Genomic DNA, 8,876 nt, shown 5'->3' on the forward strand with positions numbered 1-8,876 from the left:
TGAAAAACATTCCCGAGTCACAGAGATTATTATTCACAGACAAGTTACCAGTGATATATGCGGACTGGGAAAAGACAACATTGGATAACGACCAAAACTCAGGAACAGATAGTTTAGAGAACCGCAGCAGTAGTGTGGAGGAAGAGGGTATTGTGGTACAAAATAACAGCAATATTGCAGAGTCAGGTAATATAAACGATGAGAGCAACAGTGAGACAGAGTGCATAAATGAAGGAATTGGGACGAAAAACGGAGATGGCTCCAATAAAGAAGTAGACAAGACAGACACAGATATAAATACCTTGAAAAACGCAAAACCGGAACACATTTGCAAATTCTACGCTAAAGGAATATGCAAATATGGAAAATTAGGAGCAAAATGCCATTTTCTGCATCCTTGAAAATGCAGGAACATGTTGGCGAGGGGAACATGCCGTTTTGGAACAGGGTGTAGATACTTCCACCCTAAATTATGTCAATTTTCAACTAGGGACAAAAAATGATACAATCTTCAGTGTCCGGAATTCCACGTGCAAGGTACACAGCGTTATAGTCGGGAAGATCAATATGACACTACTGGAAATTTTTTAGAGGAAGGCAGAAACAGAGTAGTATATATAAGAGAGAGGAACAGTCAGATGGAACCACTACAGGATTACAGAGGGGAAGGGAGATACCCACAAGACTGGAATACAAACTATCAACAAGCACATAGGTACTACACCACACAACACCCGTCCTACTACCAAAACTGGACGAATCACTTCCAAAACGACACACCCAGGACGCAAACTCAGTGGCCTCCTTACCAGAGCCTCAGATATTAACACCAAGTAAGGCTTCCAGCACTTCCACTAACACGATAACATCATTTATATTTGCCAACATCCAGGGCATAAAAACACGCAAATCCAACAAAGTTCACTTTATTGATGGTCTCCTTCATGAGGCAAATGCAGTGTTTGCAGCCCTAACAGAAACCTACACAAAGGACAACCATGATGGTGAAATATGGATCTCAGAGTACAATTTTTTCAGATGTGATAGGAAACACCGGCTTCAGGGAGGGGTCAGGCTCTACATCAAAGACACACTCATCTGTACTGAGCTGCTAAACACCTCAAATGATATGGTGGAAGTGCTGATAATCAAAATAGAGATTCTAAATGTAGTTATTGTCCTTGTATATAAGTCACCGGAGGCAAACCCTCAGCAGTTTAAAGACCAACTAATGAAAATAGAACACTGCTTGGAAAACCTCGCAAGTCCAGCTCCGAACATCATCCTGCTTGGGGACTTCAACCTACGGCACCTGAAATGGAAGCACCTGGCTAATACAGTAATATCAGAAAGAATACCAGGAAGTAGCCTAAATGAACAGGCACATGCAAATGACCTGCTACGGATGTGCGACAGGTTTGCCTTAAACCAGCAAATAGTAGAACCAACTAGGAAGGAGAACACGCTGGACCTCATTTTCACTAATAATGATGAATTGATCAGGAACATAGTGATTACAAATACGTGTTACTCAGATCACAACTTAATTGAAGTTATGACAACCATGGGGAGTAGACCTTCAAAACCAGTCCAGATTCCCGGTGGAGGAGATTTCAGCAAATTCAACTTCAATAATAAACAGATAAACTGGGAGCAAATAAACCAGGACTTCACAGAAATAAACTGGGAAGAACAGCTAGAAAATGCAAACCTGAACCAGTGCCTGGAAAAAATAAACTCAGTAGCACTAGAAATATGTTCAAACCGCATACCCCTTAGAAAAAAGAGGAAGAGATGCAGATTGGAACGGGAACGTCGTTCCCTATATAGGCGAAGAAAACGAATCGCGGAACAACTTGAGAGTCGCACCCTATCTCAAGAACGGCGAAGAAGGTTAGATAGAGAAATAGAAACAATTAAACGCAAGCTACAAGAATCATATAAAACCCAGGAGAGGCAAAGAGAGCAAAAGGCCATCAGTGAAATAGAGAGAAATCCGAAATATTTTTTCTCCTATGCAAAATCAAGATCAAAAACCACATCTAGTATCGGGCCCCTGCGAAAGGGAGATGGAACTTTCACCGATGACAACAAAGAAATGAGCGAGCTACTGAGGAAGCAGTACGTCTCTGTTTTCAGTGAGCCATTAAACGCACTAAAGATTGATAACCCAAATGAATTTTTCATGGATATGATACCAACATCAAATCATATATCAGATGTCACCCTATCCCCACTGGATTTTGGAGAAGCCATAAACAGTATGCCTATGCACTCTGCACCAGGCCCGGATTCTTAGAACTCCATATTCATCAAGTACTGTAAAAAACCACTATCGCAGGCCCTCCACATTCTGTGGAGACAAAGCCTAGATACTGGCGTTATTCCTGATATACTAAAAACAGCAGAGATAACACCACTTCATAAAGGAGGAAATAAGGCAGGGGCAAAAAATTAAAGACCGATAGTACTAACATCGCAAATCATACAAATTTTTGATAGAGTGCTAAGAAGTAAGATCACAAAATACATGGAATCACAGCATCTCCATAACCCCGGACAGCATGGTTTCAGAACAGGGCGCTCTTGGCTGTCGCAGTTGCTGGACCACTATGATATGGCATTAGATGCTATGGAAGACAAACAAAACGCTGAAGTAATTTACACAGATTTCGCAAAAGCTTTTGATAAATGTGACCATGGCGTTATTGCACATAAAATGCGTTCAAAAGGAATTACCAGAAAAAAAAGGCAGAGGGATCTACAATTTCCTGACCAACAGAACCCAATGTGTAATAGTCAACAAAATAAAATCCAGCCCATCAACCGTGAAGAGCTCAGTCCCCCAGGGTACTGTGCTTGCTCCAGTACTTTTTCTCATCCTCATATCGGACATAGACAAGAACACAACCTACAGCACTGTATCATCCTTTGCAGATGACACTAGGATCTTCATGAGAGTAGGCAACATAGAGGACACGGCAAACCTCCAGTCAGATGTAGATCAGGTCTTTCTATGGGCTACAGAAAATAATATGATGTTTAACGAAGATATGTTCCAGCTCATGCGCTATGGAAAAAATGAAAATATAAACACGGAAACCATGTACAAAACTCAGGCAAATCATAACATAGAACGAAAAGACAATGTAAAGGATCTGGGTGTACTCATGTCGGAAGACCTTACCTTTAAAGAACACAATAAAGTAGCCATCACAACTGCAAGAAAAATGACAGGTTGGATAACAAGAACTTTTCACACTAGAGATGCTATACCGATGATGACACTTTTCAAAACGCTTGTGCTCTCTAGAGTGGAGTACTGCTGCACAATGACAGCCCCTTTCAAAGCTGGAGAAATTGCTGACCTGGAGAGCGTGCAGAAATCCTTTACTGCTAGAATCCACTCAGTAAAACATCTAAACTATTGGGACCGACTAAATAGCCTAAATCTGTACTCTCTTGAGCGCAGGCGGGAGAGATACATAATAATTTACACATGGAAAATATTAGAGAGGCTGGTCCCAAACCTGCACACAGAAATAACATCACATGAGACCAGAAGACATGGCAGGATGTGCAGAATACCCCCGTTGAAAAGCGGAGGTGCAACAGGTACTCTGAGAGAGAACTCTATCAACATCAGAGGCCCGAGACTGTTCAACACGCTTCCGCTACACATAAGGGGCATAACGGGCAATCCCCTCACAGTGTTCAAGAGAGAACTGGATAAGCACCTCCAAAGGATACCTGATCAACCAGGCTGTGACTCATACGTCAGGCTGCGAGCAGCCGCGTCCAACAGCCTGGTTGATCAGTCCAGCAACCAGGAGGCCTGGTCGACGACCGAGCCGCGGGGACGCTAAGCCCCGGAAGCACCTAAAGGTAACCTCAAGGTAGGTAAGGCATACAGAGGACAACATACGATGGAATTCAATGTAATGGACTCATTGGACTCGTTGGACTGTAATGGACTCAGCTACCACACTTATAATTTGTTGTGTTTGTGTCTCTCCGGACACAAGCAGGTCCCAGTTAAGATTTATACAAACTGTTTTCTTATATTCGATCTATTGGTTACTTATATGTTGATATGTATTTTACATGGGTCATATAGTTTATATATATTGATTACTTCAGTGCATTTTATTGTTATATTATTAAGTTGGATTATATTTGAATATAGTTATTACTTGCTACTGATCGTTCAAGCTGCTCAAATTCCTCCGGGGCAGGATATTGCAGTCTGCCTTTTGAATTAATGTTAAGATTAAGGTTTTATTCTTCAACATTAAGTTTTAAAGCTGGATTGGGTTTTGTGCGGTATTCATTTAGACAACGGGTAACTTAAGTTAATCCCTTCTTCTGACCTTGGATGCAGTGGCGCGTGAGCTTTTCATGCCACGTTCCGGTTGGATTACAGTTAAGATTAAGTTTTTATTCTTCCTCTTTAAGCTTTTAAGCTTAAATCTTACAGGTTAAGCAGACTAACCCCATTTAATTCTTACTAAATTACACTTCACATACTTAATAACTTATTCACGATACATATTTATATACTGTAATTATTTAAGGCTTATGGATATTCGTTATTTGTACTTCTGTTATATGTTACATGGATTATATTATTTCCCTGTTTATATTAATATTAAAACTTATATGGTTCACTAGTCAACAGCTATTAGTCATGCGTATTTACCAGTATATTTTGTAAATAAAAATTTGGTTTCTGTTGCTAGAAGTTTTATCATGGATTAAGTTTCCGCACCTTGTTCATGACATTAATTTATTTGTATGCTAATTCCAGCTATCTTCCCTCGTTCTGCGTCAACCTTCCCTCATTATGTGTCTATCTTTCTCCTTTCTGTGTTTTGCAATATACCTTAGTGCTCTTCATTAATCTTGGCAAGTGAGAAAGCCTTATGTATGTTATATTTATATGTCTTGAGAAGTACGTCGAGCAGTGCTGTTCAGCAGCCCGAGCGAGATTCGCCAGCACATTGTGGTCTAGTTTAACATCATTTAATTACTGAAATTAACTGTCATATTGGTATAAAAATGCTTTGGCTAACTCATTCTAACCCTTGCACAGAAGCCCTCCAGAATTTCTTTACTGAAGATCAGCATTGTTCCAAATGGATAACTAAATCAACAACAATAACGTATTGTTCTTGTAGTTCTTCGAAGGACTCGCCGATATACACAATTTTAAAAGATGATGTTCCTTGAAATTTTAATAAAAAATCGCTATAATACTGAGGTACTTAGATATTTTGTTCTGTAAAATTCTGAAACCTCTTTTGTTTGATGATGATACTTCCCTCATCCTGAAACGCTGTGGTACTCGTGGCTTTACAAGATTGTAAATACTATGCGATGCTACGTACTCTCCCGGCCTTCTACACATCTCCCCCCATGCTGGGTACTGAGATGGAGACTCAGTCACCAGAAGAACTGGCTACTTCCCACGGCAATATTCACATGGGCTCAGAAAGCAGCCAGTCAGTCGAGGAGGGTGAGTTTCAAGACGTTCTAACCAGGCAACAGAAGAAACGGATAAGACTGGATGCAAGGCGTAGTGTTGAGAGTAATGGTACACTTAACGGAAACGACAAGAGAATGAAGAACGACGCCGAGACTGATGTCGACGAACGGACGGAACGATATCAGGAAGGTGAGGGTCAGCGGAGATGGAGGCTTCTCTTCCCTGCCTCATGCACGCTGGCCTATCATCAGAAGCTGCTGTGGACAGTCAGACTTGGAAGAGAACACCGCACGTTCGAGCCCCTGCTGAAGGAAGGTGTAAACAGACCTTACTTAACGGTAGGTTCTATGGAGGCAGTTGTGTATCTTAGCCAGCAAGGATATGATGGAATTGTTATGGAAATGCCAGAGGAGAATGAGAAGCTGACGAAGGTAATTATCTACAAATACCCTCAGATTCTAGACCCCGAATTCATCCTCGACGACCAACGATTTGTGTGGGCCAAGCGTCACCTTATTAAAGGTGAAGCTAAGAATCAGGTGGTGGCTCTAGTGAGAGGTGAAGTTCCCGAGAAAGTGTTCATCACCGGGGCTGGCTACAGGCATGTAGCAAAGTATGTGGAAGAACCCATAATATGCCTGAAATGCTGCAGATGTGGGCATAAATCCTGGAGCTGTCAACATGATCCACGATGTCGTTTCTGCGGAAAGTCTCACCTCTCTAATGTGTGTAGAAACAGACTTAATCTGGGTGAGAAAATAGTTCCCAGATGCTGCAACTGTGGAGGTGTTCACAATGCCAGCTCGGCTGTGTGTAGCAAGAGGCCGAGTATGGATGTTCCCCGGCCTGTGAATGTTACAGAGCAAGCAAGAGCTCTTACCCAGACACCGGGAGCACAGCAAAACAGTCTGCCCCAAACAGTGCCAGTGAACCGGACGAATGCGTGGGTAAAGGAGTCACCTTTACTTCGTCAGGCTCAAGCAACAAGCAGCCACGCCACCACTCAGGACTCCGGCAATGACGGCGTAACAGTAAGTGAAGTGGTTACTGGGGCTCAGAAAGAGGGCCATAATGGTATGGTCAAGGAGGTGTGGGCTGAAATAAGAAAAGTTGGTGAGTTGCTCCGAAATCTTGGGCAGAGAATCGAGTCCATCGAGGCGAAATTAAACGTTCAGGTGAAGGTTAAGGAAAATCACAAAACAGTGAAGGAAAGTCAGGATATAGTGGTTGAGGGCAATAATGAAATATTGAGTGATGAAATGAAGGAAAGTGAAGTGTGTGTGAATGATGATAGTCGTAGTGAAAGGAAGAACCCTACAATTACACATAAAATGAAGGAATCATTTGAGCCAATAATGGACGTCACAGGACTGAAAAAATCTCTTGAGAATCGCAATGTCGCTTTTACTGGTGAACTTGGGAAGAGGTGGGAGATGTTATACAAGTTATTGCTATCATTTAGTGAACTTATTGGGAATGACTTAGACAGTGAATTGTTTAATAATGGATCACCCTAGACTGAAAGTGTTGTCATGGAATGTTAATGGTTTAAGAAACAGGGTTACAGATGTTCATTGTTATGTGATGGGAAATGATATTGATGTTGTAGCTCTCCAGGAGACAGCGGATAGGAATGAAGGCTTATTGAAATTAAATGGCTATAAAGGGTTTCACCTCTTCGTCGCAAATAACATCAGAGGCACGTCGATTTATGTTAAGAACTCCATACCAGCAGAGTTAGTAGAACCGCCATCAAAAATGCAAGGTACAGAGAGTGTCTGTGTTAAATTATCATTAAGGGAAGGGGAATTTATTGTAGTTAATTTGTATGTATCCTGGAACTGCTTCGACGCTAACTATCTACCTGACTGCATTTATACTAATCCTTCACTGGTCATTGGGGACCTTAATGCTCGGCACACAAGCCTTGGGACAGTGGGTAGTATTAATGCTAATGGGGTCAAGTGGTTACAGTTTCTACAAGATCATCCAGATACCTGTCTCTTGGGAAACAATGAACCAACTCACATCAGGGGAGGACGGCTTGACTATGCCTACATTTTAAACTCTCAGGGAATTATGGGAGAGGCCCGGGTTGTTTTGGAACTACTTAGTGAACACTTTGCCTTGAACGTTGAATTACCATTGGGGAAAAAACAAGTCCACTTTCCAAGGAAAAGGCTAAATATTAATAAACATATGAAAAATTATTTTATTCAAAATATGGGAGATTGGTATCAACAATACACGCCGCTCTGCGTTGATAGTTTTTACGAGGACATGGTCGAGAACATAGAGAAATTAGTACAGAGGGAAAATAACGGGGGCAGGGGAAGCAAGACGCACGGACCTAAGAAATTTAAATATTCCAATGATCAGCAAGTCAAGGGGTGGGAGAGAATGCTACGGAGTGCACATAAAGAATGGTTAAAAAATGGAAGGAGTGATGAAGAGAAAAATACAATGTTGGAAGTGGCTACGAAATGCAGTCAGGTGAGGAAGGAGGCGCGGAACAGATACTGGCAAGACTTTGCTCAGTCCATTGGTAATACTAAGAACCTTAAAGACATATGGAGAGCAGTAAATACAATCAGGGGTTGTAAGACCAAATTCATTACTCACTCAGATCCAGGGAAGGTTGCTAATGAGTTAGTAGATAAATGGGCAAGTGCTGCTGGTATGGAGTCCTTACCTGCAGACACGAGAGTCACCATTGAGTCATGGGAAAATATTAGAAATGGAGTAACTTTATGTCCCTTAAATACGAGATCTGTAACATGCACTGAGATAACTCACGATGAGCTACTGGATGCTATAAAAAGTGGCAGCTCTACTGCTCCGGGGAAAGATGGAGTAACGTATGGCATTCTTAATTATTTAGCCGGTATGAAACCTAGTCTAATATGAGTTATAGAGAGGAAAAGTTACCTAGAAAATGGAAAGAGGCTGTCATCATTCCTATCCCTAAGTCAAACGGAGGTTACAGACCTGTCTCCTTAATATCCTGCTTTTGTAAAATAATGGAAAGGATTTTGTTTAATAGGCTACTCTACCTTGTAGGTGATAACACGTCCAGTAATCTCTTTGGTTTTATCAAAGGCAACAGTACTGCGGATTGTCTCTTAAAGTGTTTGTCTAATGTGGATGACAATTGTAGAGTTTTTGTTGATCTACAAGGAGCATTTGATAAAGCCAATGGGGAAGTAATCTTATTCGAATTAGCCAATCTGGGAATAACAGGGAGATTGCTACACTGGATAAGGGATAATCTACAAGGCAGAAAAGGTCAGGTGTATTACCAGGGATACATGTCTGAGGAACGGAGGTTTCAGTTAGGTACCCCACAAGGGGGAGTTTTAAGTCCCACCTTATTCAATGTATTAATGAACAG

The sequence above is a fragment of the Procambarus clarkii genome, chromosome 21 (assembly GCF_040958095.1).
Source record: "Procambarus clarkii isolate CNS0578487 chromosome 21, FALCON_Pclarkii_2.0, whole genome shotgun sequence".
Lineage (NCBI taxonomy): Eukaryota > Metazoa > Arthropoda > Malacostraca > Decapoda > Cambaridae > Procambarus > Procambarus clarkii.